General features: G+C 44.7%; 33 non-coding genes across 33 annotated transcripts; all 33 read right to left on the bottom strand.

The window, feature by feature from the left end:
• Window positions 1–73: 73 nt before the first annotated feature.
• Window positions 74–146, bottom strand: trnav-uac (transfer RNA valine (anticodon UAC)). The gene has a single exon. It is a non-coding gene; the product is annotated as a tRNA-Val (tRNA).
• A 237-nt stretch (window positions 147–383) lies between these two features.
• trnav-cac (transfer RNA valine (anticodon CAC)) lies at window positions 384–456 on the bottom strand. Its single transcript has one exon. It is a non-coding gene; the product is annotated as a tRNA-Val (tRNA).
• Window positions 457–885: 429 nt separating this feature from the next.
• Window positions 886–958, bottom strand: trnav-aac (transfer RNA valine (anticodon AAC)). The gene has a single exon. It is a non-coding gene; the product is annotated as a tRNA-Val (tRNA).
• A 536-nt stretch (window positions 959–1494) lies between these two features.
• Window positions 1495–1567, bottom strand: trnav-uac (transfer RNA valine (anticodon UAC)). The gene has a single exon. It is a non-coding gene; the product is annotated as a tRNA-Val (tRNA).
• A 1884-nt stretch (window positions 1568–3451) lies between these two features.
• Window positions 3452–3524, bottom strand: trnav-uac (transfer RNA valine (anticodon UAC)). Its single transcript has one exon. It is a non-coding gene; the product is annotated as a tRNA-Val (tRNA).
• A 237-nt stretch (window positions 3525–3761) lies between these two features.
• trnav-cac (transfer RNA valine (anticodon CAC)) lies at window positions 3762–3834 on the bottom strand. Its single transcript has one exon. It is a non-coding gene; the product is annotated as a tRNA-Val (tRNA).
• Window positions 3835–4263: 429 nt separating this feature from the next.
• Window positions 4264–4336, bottom strand: trnav-aac (transfer RNA valine (anticodon AAC)). The gene has a single exon. It is a non-coding gene; the product is annotated as a tRNA-Val (tRNA).
• A 510-nt stretch (window positions 4337–4846) lies between these two features.
• trnav-cac (transfer RNA valine (anticodon CAC)) lies at window positions 4847–4919 on the bottom strand. The gene has a single exon. It is a non-coding gene; the product is annotated as a tRNA-Val (tRNA).
• Window positions 4920–5348: 429 nt separating this feature from the next.
• trnav-aac (transfer RNA valine (anticodon AAC)) lies at window positions 5349–5421 on the bottom strand. Its single transcript has one exon. It is a non-coding gene; the product is annotated as a tRNA-Val (tRNA).
• A 528-nt stretch (window positions 5422–5949) lies between these two features.
• Window positions 5950–6022, bottom strand: trnav-uac (transfer RNA valine (anticodon UAC)). Its single transcript has one exon. It is a non-coding gene; the product is annotated as a tRNA-Val (tRNA).
• A 237-nt stretch (window positions 6023–6259) lies between these two features.
• trnav-cac (transfer RNA valine (anticodon CAC)) lies at window positions 6260–6332 on the bottom strand. The gene has a single exon. It is a non-coding gene; the product is annotated as a tRNA-Val (tRNA).
• A 490-nt stretch (window positions 6333–6822) lies between these two features.
• Window positions 6823–6895, bottom strand: trnav-uac (transfer RNA valine (anticodon UAC)). The gene has a single exon. It is a non-coding gene; the product is annotated as a tRNA-Val (tRNA).
• A 237-nt stretch (window positions 6896–7132) lies between these two features.
• On the bottom strand, window positions 7133–7205 carry trnav-cac (transfer RNA valine (anticodon CAC)). Its single transcript has one exon. It is a non-coding gene; the product is annotated as a tRNA-Val (tRNA).
• A 429-nt stretch (window positions 7206–7634) lies between these two features.
• Window positions 7635–7707, bottom strand: trnav-aac (transfer RNA valine (anticodon AAC)). The gene has a single exon. It is a non-coding gene; the product is annotated as a tRNA-Val (tRNA).
• A 536-nt stretch (window positions 7708–8243) lies between these two features.
• On the bottom strand, window positions 8244–8316 carry trnav-uac (transfer RNA valine (anticodon UAC)). The gene has a single exon. It is a non-coding gene; the product is annotated as a tRNA-Val (tRNA).
• Window positions 8317–10275: 1959 nt separating this feature from the next.
• On the bottom strand, window positions 10276–10348 carry trnav-aac (transfer RNA valine (anticodon AAC)). The gene has a single exon. It is a non-coding gene; the product is annotated as a tRNA-Val (tRNA).
• A 536-nt stretch (window positions 10349–10884) lies between these two features.
• On the bottom strand, window positions 10885–10957 carry trnav-uac (transfer RNA valine (anticodon UAC)). The gene has a single exon. It is a non-coding gene; the product is annotated as a tRNA-Val (tRNA).
• A 429-nt stretch (window positions 10958–11386) lies between these two features.
• trnav-aac (transfer RNA valine (anticodon AAC)) lies at window positions 11387–11459 on the bottom strand. The gene has a single exon. It is a non-coding gene; the product is annotated as a tRNA-Val (tRNA).
• A 536-nt stretch (window positions 11460–11995) lies between these two features.
• On the bottom strand, window positions 11996–12068 carry trnav-uac (transfer RNA valine (anticodon UAC)). The gene has a single exon. It is a non-coding gene; the product is annotated as a tRNA-Val (tRNA).
• Window positions 12069–12497: 429 nt separating this feature from the next.
• On the bottom strand, window positions 12498–12570 carry trnav-aac (transfer RNA valine (anticodon AAC)). Its single transcript has one exon. It is a non-coding gene; the product is annotated as a tRNA-Val (tRNA).
• A 536-nt stretch (window positions 12571–13106) lies between these two features.
• trnav-uac (transfer RNA valine (anticodon UAC)) lies at window positions 13107–13179 on the bottom strand. Its single transcript has one exon. It is a non-coding gene; the product is annotated as a tRNA-Val (tRNA).
• Window positions 13180–13416: 237 nt separating this feature from the next.
• trnav-cac (transfer RNA valine (anticodon CAC)) lies at window positions 13417–13489 on the bottom strand. Its single transcript has one exon. It is a non-coding gene; the product is annotated as a tRNA-Val (tRNA).
• Window positions 13490–13979: 490 nt separating this feature from the next.
• Window positions 13980–14052, bottom strand: trnav-uac (transfer RNA valine (anticodon UAC)). The gene has a single exon. It is a non-coding gene; the product is annotated as a tRNA-Val (tRNA).
• A 237-nt stretch (window positions 14053–14289) lies between these two features.
• Window positions 14290–14362, bottom strand: trnav-cac (transfer RNA valine (anticodon CAC)). Its single transcript has one exon. It is a non-coding gene; the product is annotated as a tRNA-Val (tRNA).
• Window positions 14363–14791: 429 nt separating this feature from the next.
• On the bottom strand, window positions 14792–14864 carry trnav-aac (transfer RNA valine (anticodon AAC)). Its single transcript has one exon. It is a non-coding gene; the product is annotated as a tRNA-Val (tRNA).
• Window positions 14865–15400: 536 nt separating this feature from the next.
• On the bottom strand, window positions 15401–15473 carry trnav-uac (transfer RNA valine (anticodon UAC)). Its single transcript has one exon. It is a non-coding gene; the product is annotated as a tRNA-Val (tRNA).
• Window positions 15474–15710: 237 nt separating this feature from the next.
• On the bottom strand, window positions 15711–15783 carry trnav-cac (transfer RNA valine (anticodon CAC)). Its single transcript has one exon. It is a non-coding gene; the product is annotated as a tRNA-Val (tRNA).
• A 490-nt stretch (window positions 15784–16273) lies between these two features.
• On the bottom strand, window positions 16274–16346 carry trnav-uac (transfer RNA valine (anticodon UAC)). The gene has a single exon. It is a non-coding gene; the product is annotated as a tRNA-Val (tRNA).
• Window positions 16347–16583: 237 nt separating this feature from the next.
• Window positions 16584–16656, bottom strand: trnav-cac (transfer RNA valine (anticodon CAC)). Its single transcript has one exon. It is a non-coding gene; the product is annotated as a tRNA-Val (tRNA).
• Window positions 16657–17085: 429 nt separating this feature from the next.
• On the bottom strand, window positions 17086–17158 carry trnav-aac (transfer RNA valine (anticodon AAC)). The gene has a single exon. It is a non-coding gene; the product is annotated as a tRNA-Val (tRNA).
• Window positions 17159–17694: 536 nt separating this feature from the next.
• Window positions 17695–17767, bottom strand: trnav-uac (transfer RNA valine (anticodon UAC)). Its single transcript has one exon. It is a non-coding gene; the product is annotated as a tRNA-Val (tRNA).
• An 800-nt stretch (window positions 17768–18567) lies between these two features.
• trnav-uac (transfer RNA valine (anticodon UAC)) lies at window positions 18568–18640 on the bottom strand. The gene has a single exon. It is a non-coding gene; the product is annotated as a tRNA-Val (tRNA).
• A 237-nt stretch (window positions 18641–18877) lies between these two features.
• On the bottom strand, window positions 18878–18950 carry trnav-cac (transfer RNA valine (anticodon CAC)). The gene has a single exon. It is a non-coding gene; the product is annotated as a tRNA-Val (tRNA).
• Window positions 18951–19135: the final 185 nt, after the last annotated feature.

Below are 19135 nucleotides of genomic sequence, written 5' to 3' on the forward strand. Positions count from 1 at the left end.
ATACTATCACCATGTTTCCGCCCGGTCTGATAGTAAAGCAGGAGAATTTAAACATTACATTTGTAAGTAATGCTGTTTCCGCCCGGTCTTGAACCGGGGACCTTTCGCGTGTAAGGCGAACGTGATAACCACTACACTACGGAAACCTGTGAGTTTGAAAAAAAACCTAGAAAAAATTGTCATTAGAAGCACCCGCATGAACAGGTTTTCCGCGTTGGTTTAAATACTTAATAATATGACGAGGCTATCGGTTCAAGAGGTGGCGTGGTGCCAAGTAGACGCTGCTGAAGGTTCTGTTCAAGATAGACTCTTCACGAACAGCTTCTTGATAGTAAAGCAGGAGAATTTAAACATTAACTTTGTATACCTCAAAAAAGTAATGCTGTTTCCGCCCGGTTTCGAACCGGGGACCTTTCGCGTGTGAGGCGAACGTGATAACCACTACACTACGGAAACACATATACGAATAATCTGGCAACCCATCAGAATCCCGTCAGAGTGGTCAGGTGTGAATGTAAGTGGTTATATCATACATATTTGAAACATATTATCCTAAACATCCATTCGCCCATCTGCTACAGCGGTGAACAATGCCAGCACGCTAGGCCTCAATTGTAAAGTCGTAACGACTGCGGCCAAAGCCCGCCACGACATGCCAATGGCCTACGAACCGTGCATTGCATGCTAGACGATCCAGGATGAGACGGTTACCCCAGAAGTCCATGCTGGAGAGGTGCACGTAGAAGATTCAGTAACGCTAGGCAAATCAGGAAAGGAGGTTGACACCCAGACACTTCTAAGAACTTCTCACAACTAGAGTTTGAGTTTAACTTTCATACAGTCTATGCTCTCAACTACGAGCGCTAAACACAAATACTATCACCATGTTTCCGCCCGGTCTCGAACCGGGGACCTTTCGCGTGTTAGGCGAACGTGATAACCACTACACTACGGAAACCAGTTAGTTTGGCCAAAACCCTGGAAAATGTTGTCAGCAGAAGCTCCCGCATTAACAGGTTTTCAGCGCAGGTTTAAACACTTAATAATATGACGAGGCTATCGGTTGAAGAGGTGACGGGGTGCCAAGTAGACGCTGCTGAAGGTTCTGTTCCAGATAGACTTTTCCCGAATAGCTGCTTGATAGTAAAGCAGGAGAATTTAAACATTAACTTTGTATATCTCAAAACAATGACAGTGTTTCCGCTCGGTTTCGAACCGGTGACCTTTTGCATGTCAGGCGTACGTAATAACCACTATACTAAGGAAACCGGTTTAATTGAGCAAAACCCTAGATAATTTTGTTATCGGAAGCTCCCGCATGAACAGGTTTTCAGCACAGGTTTAAACACTTAATAATATGATGAGGCTATCGGTTTAAGAGGTGACGTGGTGCCCAGTCGTCACTGCTGAAGGTCCTGTTCCAGACAGACTTTTCCAGAATAGATGCTTGATAGTAACGCAGGAGAATTTAAACATTAAATTTGTAAGTAATGCTGTTTCCGCCCGGTATTGAACCGGGGACCTTTCGCGTGTAAGGCGAACGTGATAACCACTACACTACGGAAACCTGTGAGTTTGAAAAAAAACCTAGAAAAAATTGTCATTAGAAGCACCCGCATGAACAGGTTTTCCGCGTTGGTTTAAATACTTAATAATATGACGAGGCTATCGGTTCAAGAGGTGGCGTGGTGCCAAGTAGACGCTGCTGAAGGTTCTGTTCAAGATAGACTCTTCACGAACAGCTTCTTGATAGTAAAGCAGGAGAATTTAAACATTAACTTTGTATACCTCAAAAAAGTAATGCTGTTTCCGCCCGGTTTCGAACCGGGGACCTTTCGCGTGTGAGGCGAACGTGATAACCAATACACTACGGAAACACATATACGGATAATCTGGCAACCCATCAGAATCCCGTCAGAGTGGTCAGGTGTGAATGTAAGTGGTTATATCATACATATTTGAAACATATTATCCTAAACATCCATTCGCCCATCTGCTACAGCGGTGAACAATGCTAGCACGCTAGGCCTCAATTGTAAAGTCGTAACGACTGCGGCCAAAGCCCGCCACGACATGCCAATGGCCTACGAACCGTGCATTGCATGCTAGACGATCCAGGATGAGACGGTTACCCCAGAAGTCCATGCTGGAGAGGTGCACGTAGAAGATTCAGTAACGCTAGGCAAATCAGGAAAGGAGGTTGACACCCAGACACTTCTAAGAACTTCTCACAACTAGAGTTTGAGTTTAACTTTCATACAGTCTATGCTCTCAACTACGAGCGCTAAACACAAATACTATCACCATGTTTCCGCCCTGTCTCGAACCGGGGACCTTTCGCGTGTTAGGCGAACGTGATAACCACTACACTACGGAATCCAGTTAGTTTGACCAAAACCCTGGAAAATGTTGTCAGCAGAAGCTCCCGCATTAACAGGTTTTCAGGGCAGGTTTAAACACTTAATAATATGACGAGGCTATCGGTTGAAGAGGTGGCGGGGTGCCAAGTCAGACTTTTCCAGAATAGATGCTTGATAGTAAAGCAGGAGAATTTAAACATTAAATTTGTAAGTAATGCTGTTTCCGCCCGGTCTTGAACCGGGGACCTTTCGCGTGTAAGGCGAACGTGATAACAACTACACTACGGAAACCTGTGAGTTTGAAAAAAAACCTAGAAAAAATTGTCATTAGAAGCACCCGCATGAACAGGTTTTCCGCGTTGGTTTAAATACTTAATAATATGACGAGGCTATCGGTTCAAGAGGTGGCGTGGTGCCAAGTAGACGCTGCTGAAGGTTCTGTTCAAGATAGACTCTTCACGAACAGCTTCTTGATAGTAAAGCAGGAGAATTTAAACATTAACTTTGTATACCTCAAAAAAGTAATGCTGTTTCCACCCGGTTTCGAACCGGGGACCTTTCGCGTGTGAGGCGAACGTGATAACCACTACACTACGGAAACACATATACGGATAATCTGGCAACCCATCAGAATCCCGTCAGAGTGGTCAGGTGTGAATGTAAGTGGTTATATCATACATATTTGAAACATATTATCCTAAACATCCATTCGCCCATCTGCTACAGCGGTGAACAATGCTAGCACGCTAGGCCTCAATTGTAAAGTCGTAACGACTGCGGCCAAAGCCCGCCACGACATGCCAATGGCCTACGAACCGTGCATTGCATGCTAGACGATCCAGGATGAGACGGTTACCCCAGAAGTCCATGCTGGAGAGGTGCACGTAGAAGATTCAGTAACGCTAGGCAAATCAGGAAAGGAGGTTGACACCCAGACACTTCTAAGAACTTCTCACAACTAGAGTTTGAGTTTAACTTTCATACAGTCTATGCTCTCAACTACGAGCGCTAAACACAAATACTATCACCATGTTTCCGCCCGGTCTGATAGTAAAGCAGGAGAATTTAAACATTACATTTGTAAGTAATGCTGTTTCCGCCCGGTCTTGAACCGGGGACCTTTCGCGTGTAAGGCGAACGTGATAACCACTACACTACGGAAACCTGTGAGTTTGAAAAAAAACCTAGAAAAAATTGTCATTAGAAGCACCCGCATGAACAGGTTTTCCGCGTTGGTTTAAATACTTAATAATATGACGAGGCTATCGGTTCAAGAGGTGGCGTGGTGCCAAGTAGACGCTGCTGAAGGTTCTGTTCAAGATAGACTCTTCACGAACAGCTTCTTGATAGTAAAGCAGGAGAATTTAAACATTAACTTTGTATACCTCAAAAAAGTAATGCTGTTTCCGCCCGGTTTCGAACCGGGGACCTTTCGCGTGTGAGGCGAACGTGATAACCACTACACTACGGAAACACATATACAGATAAACTGGCAACCCATCAGAATCCCGTCAGAGTGGTCAGGTGTGAATGTAAGTGGTTATATCATACATATTTGAAACATATTATCCTAAACATCCATTCGCCCATCTGCTACAGCGGTGAACAATGCCAGCACGCTAGGCCTCAATTGTAAAGTCGTAACGACTGCGGCCAAAGCCCGCCACGACATGCCAATGGCCGACGAACCGTGCATTGCATGCTAGACGATCCAGGATGAGACGGTTACCCCAGAAGTCCATGCTGGAGAGGTGCACGTAGAAGATTCAGTAACGCTAGGCAAATCAGGAAAGGAGGTTGACACCCAGACACTTCTAAGAACTTCTCACAACTAGAGTTTGAGTTTAACTTTCATACAGTCTATGCTCTCAACTACGAGCGCTAAACACAAATACTATCACCATGTTTCCGCCCGGTCTCGAACCGGGGACCTTTCGCGTGTTAGGCGAACGTGATAACCACTACACTACGGAAACCAGTTAGTTTGACCCAAACCCTGGAAAATGTTGTCAGCAGAAGCTCCCGCATTAACAGGTTTTCAGCGCAGGTTTAAACACTTAATAATATGACGAGGCTATCGGTTGAAGAGGTGGCGGGGTGCCAAGTAGACGCTGCTGCTTGATGGTAAAGCAGGAGAATTTAAACATTAACTTTGTATATCTCAAAACAATGGAACTGTTTCCTCTCGGTTTCGAACCGGTGACCTTTTGCATGTCAGGCGAACGTGATAACCACTACACTACGGAAACCTGTGAGTTTGAAAAAAAACCTAGAAAAAATTGTCATTAGAAGCACCCGCATGAACAGGTTTTCCGCGTTGGTTTAAATACTTAATAATATGACGAGGCTATCGGTTCAAGAGGTGGCGTGGTGCCAAGTAGACGCTGCTGAAGGTTCTGTTCAAGATAGACTCTTCACGAACAGCTTCTTGATAGTAAAGCAGGAGAATTTAAACATTAACTTTGTATACCTCAAAAAAGTAATGCTGTTTCCGCCCGGTTTCGAACCGGGGACCTTTCGCGTGTGAGGCGAACGTGATAACCACTACACTACGGAAACACATATACGAATAATCTGGCAACCCATCAGAATCCCGTCAGAGTGGTCAGGTGTGAATGTAAGTGGTTATATCATACATATTTGAAACATATTATCCTAAACATCCATTCGCCCATCTGCTACAGCGGTGAACAATGCCAGCACGCTAGGCCTCAATTGTAAAGTCGTAACGACTGCGGCCAAAGCCCGCCACGACATGCCAATGGCCTACGAACCGTGCATTGCATGCTAGACGATCCAGGATGAGACGGTTACCCCAGAAGTCCATGCTGGAGAGGTGCACGTAGAAGATTCAGTAACGCTAGGCAAATCAGGAAAGGAGGTTGACACCCAGACACTTCTAAGAACTTCTCACAACTAGAGTTTGAGTTTAACTTTCATACAGTCTATGCTCTCAACTACGAGCGCTAAACACAAATACTATCACCATGTTTCCGCCCGGTCTCGAACCGGGGACCTTTCGCGTGTTAGGCGAACGTGATAACCACTACACTACGGAAACCAGTTAGTTTGACCAAAACCCTGGAAAATGTTGTCAGCAGAAGCTCCCGCATTAACAGGTTTTCAGCGCAGGTTTAAACACTTAATAATATGACGAGGCTATCGGTTGAAGAGGTGCCAAGTAGACGCTGCTGAAGGTTCTGTTCCAGATAGACTTTTCCCGAATAGCTGCTTGATAGTAAAGCAGGAGAATTTAAACATTAACTTTGTATATCTCAAAACAATGAAACTGTTTCCGCTCGGTTTCGAACCGGTGACCTTTTGCATTACAGGCGTAAGTAATAACCACTATACTAAGGAAACCGGTTTAATTGAGCAAAACCCTAGATAATTTTGTTATCGGAAGCTCCCGCATGAACAGGTTTTCAGCACAGGTTTAAACACTTAATAATATGATGAGGCTATCGGTTTAAGAGGTGACGTGGTGCCCAGTCGTCACTGCTGAAGGTCCTGTTCCAGACAGACTTTTCCAGAATAGATGCTTGATAGTAACGCAGGAGAATTTAAACATTAAATTTGTAAGTAATGCTGTTTCCGCCCGGTATTGAACCGGGGACCTTTCGCGTGTAAGGCGAACGTGATAACCACTACACTACGGAAACCTGTGAGTTTGAAAAAAAACCTAGAAAAAATTGTCATTAGAAGCACCCGCATGAACAGGTTTTCCGCGTTGGTTTAAATACTTAATAATATGACGAGGCTATCGGTTCAAGAGGTGGCGTGGTGCCAAGTAGACGCTGCTGAAGGTTCTGTTCAAGATAGACTCTTCACGAACAGCTTCTTGATAGTAAAGCAGGAGAATTTAAACATTAACTTTGTATACCTCAAAAAAGTAATGCTGTTTCCGCCCGGTTTCGAACCGGGGACCTTTCGCGTGTGAGGCGAACGTGATAACCACTACACTACGGAAACACATATACGGATAATCTGGCAACCCATCAGAATCCCGTCAGAGTGGTCAGGTGTGAATGTAAGTGGTTAAATCATACATATTTGAAACATATTATCCTAAACATCCATTCGCCCATCTGCTACAGCGGTGAACAATGCTAGCACGCTAGGCCTCAATTGTAAAGTCGTAACGACTGCGGCCAAAGCCCGCCACGACATGCCAATGGCCTACGAACCGTGCATTGCATGCTAGACGATCCAGGATGAGACGGTTACCCCAGAAGTCCATGCTGGAGAGGTGCACGTAGAAGATTCAGTAACGCTAGGCAAATCAGGAAAGGAGGTTGACACCCAGACACTTCTAAGAACTTCTCACAACTAGAGTTTGAGTTTAACTTTCATACAGTCTATGCTCTCAACTACGAGCGCTAAACACAAATACTATCACCATGTTTCCGCCCGGTCTGATAGTAAAGCAGGAGAATTTAAACATCATATTTGTAAGTAATGCTGTTTCCGCCCGGTCTTGAACCGGGGACCTTTCGCGTGTAAGGCGAACGTGATAACCACTACACTACGGAAACCTGTGAGTTTGAAAAAAAACCTAGAAAAAATTGTCATTAGAAGCACCCGCATGAACAGGTTTTCCGCGTTGGTTTAAATACTTAATAATATGACGAGGCTATCGGTTCAAGAGGTGGCGTGGTGCCAAGTAGACGCTGCTGAAGGTTCTGTTCAAGATAGACTCTTCACGAACAGCTTCTTGATAGTAAAGCAGGAGAATTTAAACATTAACTTTGTATACCTCAAAAAAGTAATGCTGTTTCCGCCCGGTTTCGAACCGGGGACCTTTCGCGTGTGAGGCGAACGTGATAACCACTACACTACGGAAACACATATACGGATAATCTGGCAACCCATCAGAATCCCGTCAGAGTGGTCAGGTGTGAATGTAAGTGGTTATATCATACATATTTGAAACATATTATCCTAAACATCCATTCGCCCATCTGCTACAGCGGTGAACAATGCCAGCACGCTAGGCCTCAATTGTAAAGTCGTAACGACTGCGGCCAAAGCCCGCCACGACATGCCAATGGCCGACGAACCGTGCATTGCATGCTAGACGATCCAGGATGAGACGGTTACCCCAGAAGTCCATGCTGGAGAGGTGCACGTAGAAGATTCAGTAACGCTAGGCAAATCAGGAAAGGAGGTTGACACCCAGACACTTCTAAGAACTTCTCACAACTAGAGTTTGAGTTTAACTTTCATACAGTCTATGCTCTCAACTACGAGCGCTAAACACAAATACTATCGCCATGTTTCCGCCCGGTCTCGAACCGGGGACCTTTCGCGTGTTAGGCGAACGTGATAACCACTACACTACGGAAACCAGTTAGTTTGACCAAAACCCTGGAAAATGTTGTCAGGAGAAGCTCCCGCATTAACAGGTTTTCAGCGCAGGTTTAAACACTTAATAATATGACGAGGCTATCGGTTGAAGAGGTGGCGGGGTGCCAAGTAGACGCTGCTGAAGGTCCTGTTCCAGACAGACTTTTCCAGAATAGATGCTTGATAGTAAAGCAGGAGAATTTAAACATTAACTTTGTATATCTCAAAACAATGAAACTGTTTCCGCTCGGTTTCGAACCGGTGACCTTTTGCATGTCAGGCGTACGTAATAACCACTATACTAAGGAAACCGGTTTAATTGAGCAAAACCCTAGATAATTTTGTTATCGGAAGCTCCCGCATGAACAGGTTTTCAGCACAGGTTTAAACACTTAATAATATGATGAGGCTATCGGTTTAAGAGGTGACGTGGTGCCCAGTCGTCACTGCTGAAGGTCCTGTTCCAGACAGACTTTTCCAGAATAGATGCTTGATAGTAACGCAGGAGAATTTAAACATTAAATTTGTAAGTAATGCTGTTTCCGCCCGGTATTGAACCGGGGACCTTTCGCGTGTAAGGCGAACGTGATAACCACTACACTACGGAAACCTGTGAGTTTGAAAAAAAACCTAGAAAAAATTGTCATTAGAAGCACCCGCATGAACAGGTTTTCCGCGTTGGTTTAAATACTTAATAATATGACGAGGCTATCGGTTCAAGAGGTGGCGTGGTGCCAAGTAGACGCTGCTGAAGGTTCTGTTCAAGATAGACTCTTCACGAACAGCTTCTTGATAGTAAAGCAGGATAATTTAAACATTAACTTTGTATACCTTAAAAATAGTAATGCTGTTTCCGCCCGGTTTCGAACCGGGGACCTTACGCGTGTGAGGCGAACGTGATAACCACTACACTACGGAAACCAGATAGTTTGACCATAAACCCTGGAAAATGTTGTCAGGAGAAGCTCCCGCATTAACAGGTTTTCAGCGCAGGTTTAAACACTTAATAATATGACGAGGCTATCGGTTGAAGAGGTGGCGGGGTGCCAAGTAGACGCTGCTGAAGGTCCTGTTCCAGACAGACTTTTCCAGAATAGATGCTTGATAGTAAAGCAGGAGAATTTAAACATTAACTTTGTATATCTCAAAACAATGAAACTGTTTCCGCTCGGTTTCGAACCGGTGACCTTTTGCATGTCAGGCGTACGTAATAACCACTATACTAAGGAAACCGGTTTAATTGAGCAAAACCCTAGATAATTTTGTTATCGGAAGCTCCCGCATGAACAGGTTTTCAGCACAGGTTTAAACACTTAATAATATGATGAGGCTATCGGTTTAAGAGGTGACGTGGTGCCCAGTCGTCACTGCTGAAGGTCCTGTTCCAGACAGACTTTTCCAGAATAGATGCTTGATAGTAAAGCAGGAGAATTTAAACATTAAATTTGTAAGTAATGCTGTTTCCGCCCGGTATTGAACCGGGGACCTTTCGCGTGTGAGGCGAACGTGATAACCACTACACTACGGAAACCAGTTAGTTTGACCAAAACCCTGGAAAATGTTGTCAGGAGAAGCTCCCGCATTAACAGGTTTTCAGCGCAGGTTTAAACACTTAATAATATGACGAGGCTATCGGTTGAAGAGGTGGCGGGGTGCCAAGTAGACGCTGCTGAAGGTCCTGTTCCAGACAGACTTTTCCAGAATAGATGCTTGATAGTAAAGCAGGAGAATTTAAACATTAACTTTGTATATCTCAAAACAATGAAACTGTTTCCGCTCGGTTTCGAACCGGTGACCTTTTGCATGTCAGGCGTACGTAATAACCACTATACTAAGGAAACCGGTTTAATTGAGCAAAACCCTAGATAATTTTGTTATCGGAAGCTCCCGCATGAACAGGTTTTCAGCACAGGTTTAAACACTTAATAATATGATGAGGCTATCGGTTTAAGAGGTGACGTGGTGCCCAGTCGTCACTGCTGAAGGTCCTGTTCCAGACAGACTTTTCCAGAATAGATGCTTGATAGTAAAGCAGGAGAATTTAAACATTAAATTTGTAAGTAATGCTGTTTCCGCCCGGTATTGAACCGGGGACCTTTCGCGTGTGAGGCGAACGTGATAACCACTACACTACGGAAACACATATACAGATAAACTGGCAACCCATCAGAATCCCGTCAGAGTGGTCAGGTGTGAATGTAAGTGGTTATATCATACATATTTGAAACATATTATCCTAAACATCCATTCGCCCATCTGCTACAGCGGTGAACAATGCCAGCACGCTAGGCCTCAATTGTAAAGTCGTAACGACTGCGGCCAAAGCCCGCCACGACATGCCAATGGCCGACGAACCGTGCATTGCATGCTAGACGATCCAGGATGAGACGGTTACCCCAGAAGTCCATGCTGGAGAGGTGCACGTAGAAGATTCAGTAACGCTAGGCAAATCAGGAAAGGAGGTTGACACCCAGACACTTCTAAGAACTTCTCACAACTAGAGTTTGAGTTTAACTTTCATACAGTCTATGCTCTCAACTACGAGCGCTAAACACAAATACTATCGCCATGTTTCCGCCCGGTCTCGAACCGGGGACCTTTCGCGTGTTAGGCGAACGTGATAACCACTACACTACGGAAACCAGTTAGTTTGACCAAAACCCTGGAAAATGTTGTCAGGAGAAGCTCCCGCATTAACAGGTTTTCAGCGCAGGTTTAAACACTTAATAATATGACGAGGCTATCGGTTGAAGAGGTGGCGGGGTGCCAAGTAGACGCTGCTGAAGGTCCTGTTCCAGACAGACTTTTCCAGAATAGATGCTTGATAGTAAAGCAGGAGAATTTAAACATTAACTTTGTATATCTCAAAACAATGAAACTGTTTCCGCTCGGTTTCGAACCGGTGACCTTTTGCATGTCAGGCGTACGTAATAACCACTATACTAAGAAAACCGGTTTAATTGAGCAAAACCCTAGATAATTTTGTTATCGGAAGCTCCCGCATGAACAGGTTTTCAGCACAGGTTTAAACACATAATAATATGATGAGGCTATCGGTTTAAGAGGTGACGTGGTGCCCAGTCGTCACTGCTGAAGGTCCTGTTCCAGACAGACTTTTCCAGAATAGATGCTTGATAGTAAAGCAGGAGAATTTAAACATTAAATTTGTAAGTAATGCTGTTTCCGCCCGGTATTGAACCGGGGACCTTTCGCGTGTAAGGCGAACGTGATAACCACTACACTACGGAAACACATATACAGATAATCTGGCAACCCATCAGAATCCCGTCAGAGTGGTCAGGTGTGAATGTAAGTGGTTATATCATACATATTTGAAACATATTATCCTAAACATCCATTCGCCCATCTGCTACAGCGGTGAACAATGCCAGCACGCTAGGCCTCAATTGTAAAGTCGTAACGACTGCGGCCAAAGCCCGCCACGACATGCCAATGGCCTACGAACCGTGCATTGCATGCTAGACGATCCAGGATGAGACGGTTACCCCAGAAGTCCATGCTGGAGAGGTGCACGTAGAAGATTCAGTAACGCTAGGCAAATCAGGAAAGGAGGTTGACACCCAGACACTTCTAAGAACTTCTCACAACTAGAGTTTGAGTTTAACTTTCATACAGTCTATGCTCTCAACTACGAGCGCTAAACACAAATACTATCACCATGTTTCCGCCCGGTCTCGAACCGGGGACCTTTCGCGTGTTAGGCGAACGTGATAACCACTACACTACGGAAACCAGTTAGTTTGGCCAAAACCCTGGAAAATGTTGTCAGCAGAAGCTCCCGCATTAACAGGTTTTCAGCGCAGGTTTAAACACTTAATAATATGACGAGGCTATCGGTTGAAGAGGTGACGGGGTGCCAAGTAGACGCTGCTGAAGGTTCTGTTCCAGATAGACTTTTCCCGAATAGCTGCTTGATAGTAAAGCAGGAGAATTTAAACATTAACTTTGTATATCTCAAAACAATGAAAGTGTTTCCGCTCGGTTTCGAACCGGTGACCTTTTGCATGTCAGGCGTACGTAATAACCACTATACTAAGGAAACCGGTTTAATTGAGCAAAACCCTAGATAATTTTGTTATCGGAAGCTCCCGCATGAACAGGTTTTCAGCACAGGTTTAAACACATAATAATATGATGAGGCTATCGGTTTAAGAGGTGACGTGGTGCCCAGTCGTCACTGCTGAAGGTCCTGTTCCAGACAGACTTTTCCAGAATAGATGCTTGATAGTAAAGCAGGAGAATTTAAACATTAAATTTGTAAGTAATGCTGTTTCCGCCCGGTATTGAACCGGGGACCTTTCGCGTGTAAGGCGAACGTGATAACCACTACACTACGGAAACACATATACAGATAATCTGGCAACCCATCAGAATCCCGTCAGAGTGGTCAGGTGTGAATGTAAGTGGTTATATCATACATATTTGAAACATATTATCCTAAACATCCATTCGCCCATCTGCTACAGCGGTGAACAATGCCAGCACGCTAGGCCTCAATTGTAAAGTCGTAACGACTGCGGCCAAAGCCCGCCACGACATGCCAATGGCCTACGAACCGTGCATTGCATGCTAGACGATCCAGGATGAGACGGTTACCCCAGAAGTCCATGCTGGAGAGGTGCACGTAGAAGATTCAGTAACGCTAGGCAAATCAGGAAAGGAGGTTGACACCCAGACACTTCTAAGAACTTCTCACAACTAGAGTTTGAGTTTAACTTTCATACAGTCTATGCTCTCAACTACGAGCGCTAAACACAAATACTATCACCATGTTTCCGCCCGGTCTCGAACCGGGGACCTTTCGCGTGTTAGGCGAACGTGATAACCACTACACTACGGAAACCAGTTAGTTTGGCCAAAACCCTGGAAAATGTTGTCAGCAGAAGCTCCCGCATTAACAGGTTTTCAGCGCAGGTTTAAACACTTAATAATATGACGAGGCTATCGGTTGAAGAGGTGACGGGGTGCCAAGTAGACGCTGCTGAAGGTTCTGTTCCAGATAGACTTTTCCCGAATAGCTGCTTGATAGTAAAGCAGGAGAATTTAAACATTAACTTTGTATATCTCAAAACAATGAAAGTGTTTCCGCTCGGTTTCGAACCGGTGACCTTTTGCATGTCAGGCGTACGTAATAACCACTATACTAAGGAAACCGGTTTAATTGAGCAAAACCCTAGATAATTTTGTTATCGGAAGCTCCCGCATGAACAGGTTTTCAGCACAGGTTTAAACACTTAATAATATGATGAGGCTATCGGTTTAAGAGGTGACGTGGTGCCCAGTCGTCACTGCTGAAGGTCCTGTTCCAGACAGACTTTTCCAGAATAGATGCTTGATAGTAACGCAGGAGAATTTAAACATTAAATTTGTAAGTAATGCTGTTTCCGCCCGGTATTGAACCGGGGACCTTTCGCGTGTAAGGCGAACGTGATAACCACTACACTACGGAAACCTGTGAGTTTGAAAAAAAACCTAGAAAAAATTGTCATTAGAAGCACCCGCATGAACAGGTTTTCCGCGTTGGTTTAAATACTTAATAATATGACGAGGCTATCGGTTCAAGAGGTGGCGTGGTGCCAAGTAGACGCTGCTGAAGGTTCTGTTCAAGATAGACTCTTCACGAACAGCTTCTTGATAGTAAAGCAGGAGAATTTAAACATTAACTTTGTATACCTCAAAAAAGTAATGCTGTTTCCGCCCGGTTTCGAACCGGGGACCTTTCGCGTGTGAGGCGAACGTGATAACCACTACACTACGGAAACACATATACGGATAATCTGGCAACCCATCAGAATCCCGTCAGAGTGGTCAGGTGTGAATGTAAGTGGTTATATCATACATATTTGAAACATATTATCCTAAACATCCATTCGCCCATCTGCTACAGCGGTGAACAATGCTAGCACGCTAGGCCTCAATTGTAAAGTCGTAACGACTGCGGCCAAAGCCCGCCACGACATGCCAATGGCCTACGAACCGTGCATTGCATGCTAGACGATCCAGGATGAGACGGTTACCCCAGAAGTCCATGCTGGAGAGGTGCACGTAGAAGATTCAGTAACGCTAGGCAAATCAGGAAAGGAGGTTGACACCCAGACACTTCTAAGAACTTCTCACAACTAGAGTTTGAGTTTAACTTTCATACAGTCTATGCTCTCAACTACGAGCGCTAAACACAAATACTATCACCATGTTTCCGCCCGGTCTGATAGTAAAGCAGGAGAATTTAAACATTACATTTGTAAGTAATGCTGTTTCCGCCCGGTCTTGAACCGGGGACCTTTCGCGTGTAAGGCGAACGTGATAACCACTACACTACGGAAACCTGTGAGTTTGAAAAAAAACCTAGAAAAAATTGTCATTAGAAGCACCCGCATGAACAGGTTTTCCGCGTTGGTTTAAATACTTAATAATATGACGAGGCTATCGGTTCAAGAGGTGGCGTGGTGCCAAGTAGACGCTGCTGAAGGTTCTGTTCAAGATAGACTCTTCACGAACAGCTTCTTGATAGTAAAGCAGGAGAATTTAAACATTAACTTTGTATACCTCAAAAAAGTAATGCTGTTTCCGCCCGGTTTCGAACCGGGGACCTTTCGCGTGTGAGGCGAACGTGATAACCACTACACTACGGAAACACATATACGAATAATCTGGCAACCCATCAGAATCCCGTCAGAGTGGTCAGGTGTGAATGTAAGTGGTTATATCATACATATTTGAAACATATTATCCTAAACATCCATTTGCCCATCTGCTACAGCGGTGAACAATGCCAGCACGCTAGGCCTCAATTGTAAAGTCGTAACGACTGCGGCCAAAGCCCGCCACGACATGCCAATGGCCTACGAACCGTGCATTGCATGCTAGACGATCCAGGATGAGACGGTTACCCCAGAAGTCCATGCTGGAGAGGTGCACGTAGAAGATTCAGTAACGCTAGGCAAATCAGGAAAGGAGGTTGACACCCAGACACTTCTAAGAACTTCTCACAACTAGAGTTTGAGTTTAACTTTCATACAGTCTATGCTCTCAACTACGAGCGCTAAACACAAATACTATCACCATGTTTCCGCCCGGTCTCGAACCGGGGACCTTTCGCGTGTTAGGCGAACGTGATAACCACTACACTACGGAAACCAGTTAGTTTGACCAAAACCCTGGAAAATGTTGTCAGCAGAAGCTCCCGCATTAACAGGTTTTCAGCGCAGGTTTAAACACTTAATAATATGACGAGGCTATCGGTTGAAGAGGTGGCGGGGTGCCAAGTAGACGCTGCTGAAGGTCCTGTTCCAGACAGACTTTTCCAGAATAGATGCTTGATAGTAAAGCAGGAGAATTTAAACATTAACTTTGTATATCTCAAAACAATGAAACTGTTTCCGCTCGGTTTCGAACCGGTGACCTTTTGCATGTCAGGCGTACGTAATAACCACTATACTAAGGAAACCGGTTTAATTGAGCAAAACCCTAGATAATTTTGTTATCGGAAGCTCCCGCATGAACAGGTTTTCAGCACAGGTTTAAACACTTAATAATATGATGAGGCTATCGGTTTAAGAGGTGACGTGGTGCCCAGTCGTCACTGCTGAAGGTCCTGTTCCAGACGGACTTTTCCAGAATAGATGCTTGATAGTAACGCAGGAGAATTTAAACATTAAATTTGTAAGTAATGCTGTTTCCGCCCGGTATTGAACCGGGGACCTTTCGCGTGTAAGGCGAACGTGATAACCACTACACTACGGAAACCTGTGAGTTTGAAAAAAAACCTAGAAAAAATTGTCATTAGAAGCACCCGCATGAACAGGTTTTCCGCGTTGGTTTAAATACTTAATAATATGACAAGGCTATCGGTTCAAGAGGTGGCGTGGTGCCAAGTAGACGCTGCTGAAGGTTCTGTTCAAGATAGACTCTTCACGAACAGCTTCTTGATAGTAAAGCAGGAGAATTTAAACATTAACTTTGTATACCTCAAAAAAGTAATGCTGTTTCCGCCCGGTTTCGAACCGGGGACCTTTCGCGTGTGAGGCGAACGTGATAACCACTACACTACGGAAACACATATACGGATAATCTGGCAACCCATCAGAATCCCGTCAGAGTGGTCAGGTGTGAATGTAAGTGGTTATATCATACATATTTGAAACATATTATCCTAAACATCCATTCGCCCATCTGCTACAGCGGTGAACAATGCTAGCACGCTAGGCCTCAATTGTAAAGTCGTAACGACTGCGGCCAATGCCCGCCACGACATGCCAATGGCCTACGAACCGTGCATTGCATGCTAGACGATCCAGGATGAGACGGTTACCCCAGAAGTCCATGCTGGAGAGGTGCACGTAGAAGATTCAGTAACGCTAGGCAAATCAGGAAAGGAGGTTGACACCCAGACACTTCTAAGAACTTCTCACAACTAGAGTTTGAGTTTAACTTTCATACAGTCTATGCTCTCAACTACGAGCGCTAAACACAAATACTATCACCATGTTTCCGCCCGGTCTGATAGTAAAGCAGGAGAATTTAAACATTACATTTGTAAGTAATGCTGTTTCCGCCCGGTCTTGAACCGGGGACCTTTCGCGTGTAAGGCGAACGTGATAACCACTACACTACGGAAACCTGTGAGTTTGAAAAAAAACCTAGAAAAAATTGTCATTAGAAGCACCCGCATGAACAGGTTTTCCGCGTTGGTTTAAATACTTAATAATATGACGAGGCTATCGGTTCAAGAGGTGGCGTGGTGCCAAGTAGACGCTGCTGAAGGTTCTGTTCAAGATAGACTCTTCACGAACAGCTTCTTGATAGTAAAGCAGGAGAATTTAAACATTAACTTTGTATACCTCAAAAAAGTAATGCTGTTTCCGCCCGGTTTCGAACCGGGGACCTTTCGCGTGTGAGGCGAACGTGATAACCACTACACTACGGAAACACATATACGAATAATCTGGCAACCCATCAGAATCCCGTCAGAGTGGTCAGGTGTGAATGTAAGTGGTTATATCATACATATTTGAAACATATTATCCTAAACATCCATTCGCCCATCTGCTACAGCGGTGAACAATGCCAGCACGCTAGGCCTCAATTGTAAAGTCGTAACGACTGCGGCCAAAGCCCGCCACGACATGCCAATGGCCTACGAACCGTGCATTGCATGCTAGACGATCCAGGATGAGACGGTTACCCCAGAAGTCCATGCTGGAGAGGTGCACGTAGAAGATTCAGTAACGCTAGGCAAATCAGGAAAGGAGGTTGACACCCAGACACTTCTAAGAACTTCTCACAACTAGAGTTTGAGTTTAACTTTCATACAGTCTATGCTCTCAACTACGAGCGCTAAACACAAATACTATCACCATGTTTCCGCCCGGTCTCGAACCGGGGACCTTTCGCGTGTTAGGCGAACGTGATAACCACTACACTACGGAAACCAGTTAGTTTGGCCAAAACCCTGGAAAATGTTGTCAGCAGAAGCTCCCGCATTAACAGGTTTTCAGCGCAGGTTTAAACACTTAATAATATGACGAGGCTATCGGTTGAAGAGGTGACGGGGTGCCAAGTAGACGCTGCTGAAGGTTCTGTTCCAGATAGACTTTTCCCGAATAGCTGCTTGATAGTAAAGCAGGAGAATTTAAACATTAACTTTGTATATCTCAAAACAATGACAGTGTTTCCGCTCGGTTTCGAACCGGTGACCTTTTGCATGTCAGGCGTACGTAATAACCACTATACTAAGGAAACCGGTTTAATTGAGCAAAACCCTAGATAATTTTGTTATCGGAAGCTCCCGCATGAACAGGTTTTCAGCACAGGTTTAAACACTTAATAATATGATGAGGCTATCGGTTTAAGAGGTGACGTGGTGCCCAGTCGTCACTGCTGAAGGTCCTGTTCCAGACAGACTTTTCCAGAATAGATGCTTGATAGTAACGCAGGAGAATTTAAACATTAAATTTGTAAGTAATGCTGTTTCCGCCCGGTATTGAACCGGGGACCTTTCGCGTGTAAGGCGAACGTGATAACCACTACACTACGGAAACCTGTGAGTTTGAAAAAAAACCTAGAAAAAATTGTCATTAGAAGCACCCGCATGAACAGGTTTTCCGCGTTGGTTTAAATACTTAATAATATGACGAGGCTATCGGTTCAAGAGGTGGCGTGGTGCCAAGTAGACGCTGCTGAAGGTTCTGTTCAAGATAGACTCTTCACGAACAGCTTCTTGATAGTAAAGCAGGAGAATTTAAACATTAACTTTGTATACCTCAAAAAAGTAATGCTGTTTCCGCCCGGTTTCGAACCGGGGACCTTTCGCGTGTGAGGCGAACGTGATAACCAATACACTACGGAAACACATATACGGATAATCTGGCAACCCATCAGAATCCCGTCAGAGTGGTCAGGTGTGAATGTAAGTGGTTATATCATACATATTTGAAACATATTATCCTAAACATCCATTCGCCCATCTGCTACAGCGGTGAACAATGCTAGCACGCTAGGCCTCAATTGTAAAGTCGTAACGACTGCGGCCAAAGCCCGCCACGACATGCCAATGGCCTACGAACCGTGCATTGCATGCTAGACGATCCAGGATGAGACGGTTACCCCAGAAGTCCATGCTGGAGAGGTGCACGTAGAAGATTCAGTAACGCTAGGCAAATCAGGAAAGGAGGTTGACACCCAGACACTTCTAAGAACTTCTCACAACTAGAGTTTGAGTTTAACTTTCATACAGTCTATGCTCTCAACTACGAGCGCTAAACACAAATACTATCACCATGTTTCCGCCCGGTCTGATAGTAAAGCAGGAGAATTTAAACATTACATTTGTAAGTAATGCTGTTTCCGCCCGGTCTTGAACCGGGGACCTTTCGCGTGTAAGGCGAACGTGATAACCACTACACTACGGAAACCTGTGAGTTTGAAAAAAAACCTAGAAAAAATTGTCATTAGAAGCACCCGCATGAACAGGTTTTCCGCGTTGGTTTAAATACTTAATAATATGACGAGGCTATCGGTTCAAGAGGTGGCGTGGTGCCAAGTAGACGCTGCTGAAGGTTCTGTTCAAGATAGACTCTTCACGAACAGCTTCTTGATAGTAAAGCAGGAGAATTTAAACATTAACTTTGTATACCTCAAAAAAGTAATGCTGTTTCCGCCCGGTTTCGAACCGGGGACCTTTCGCGTGTGAGGCGAACGTGATAACCACTACACTACGGAAACACATATACGAATAATCTGGCAACCCATCAGAATCCCGTCAGAGTGGTCAGGTGTGAATGTAAGTGGTTATATCATACATATTTGAAACATATTATCCTAAACATCCATTCGCCCATCTGCTACAGCGGTGAACAATGCCAGCACGCTAGGCCTCAATTGTAAAGTCGTAACGACTGCGGCCAAAG

The sequence above is a fragment of the Gadus macrocephalus genome, chromosome 6 (genome assembly GCF_031168955.1).
Source record: "Gadus macrocephalus chromosome 6, ASM3116895v1".
NCBI lineage: Eukaryota > Metazoa > Chordata > Actinopteri > Gadiformes > Gadidae > Gadus > Gadus macrocephalus.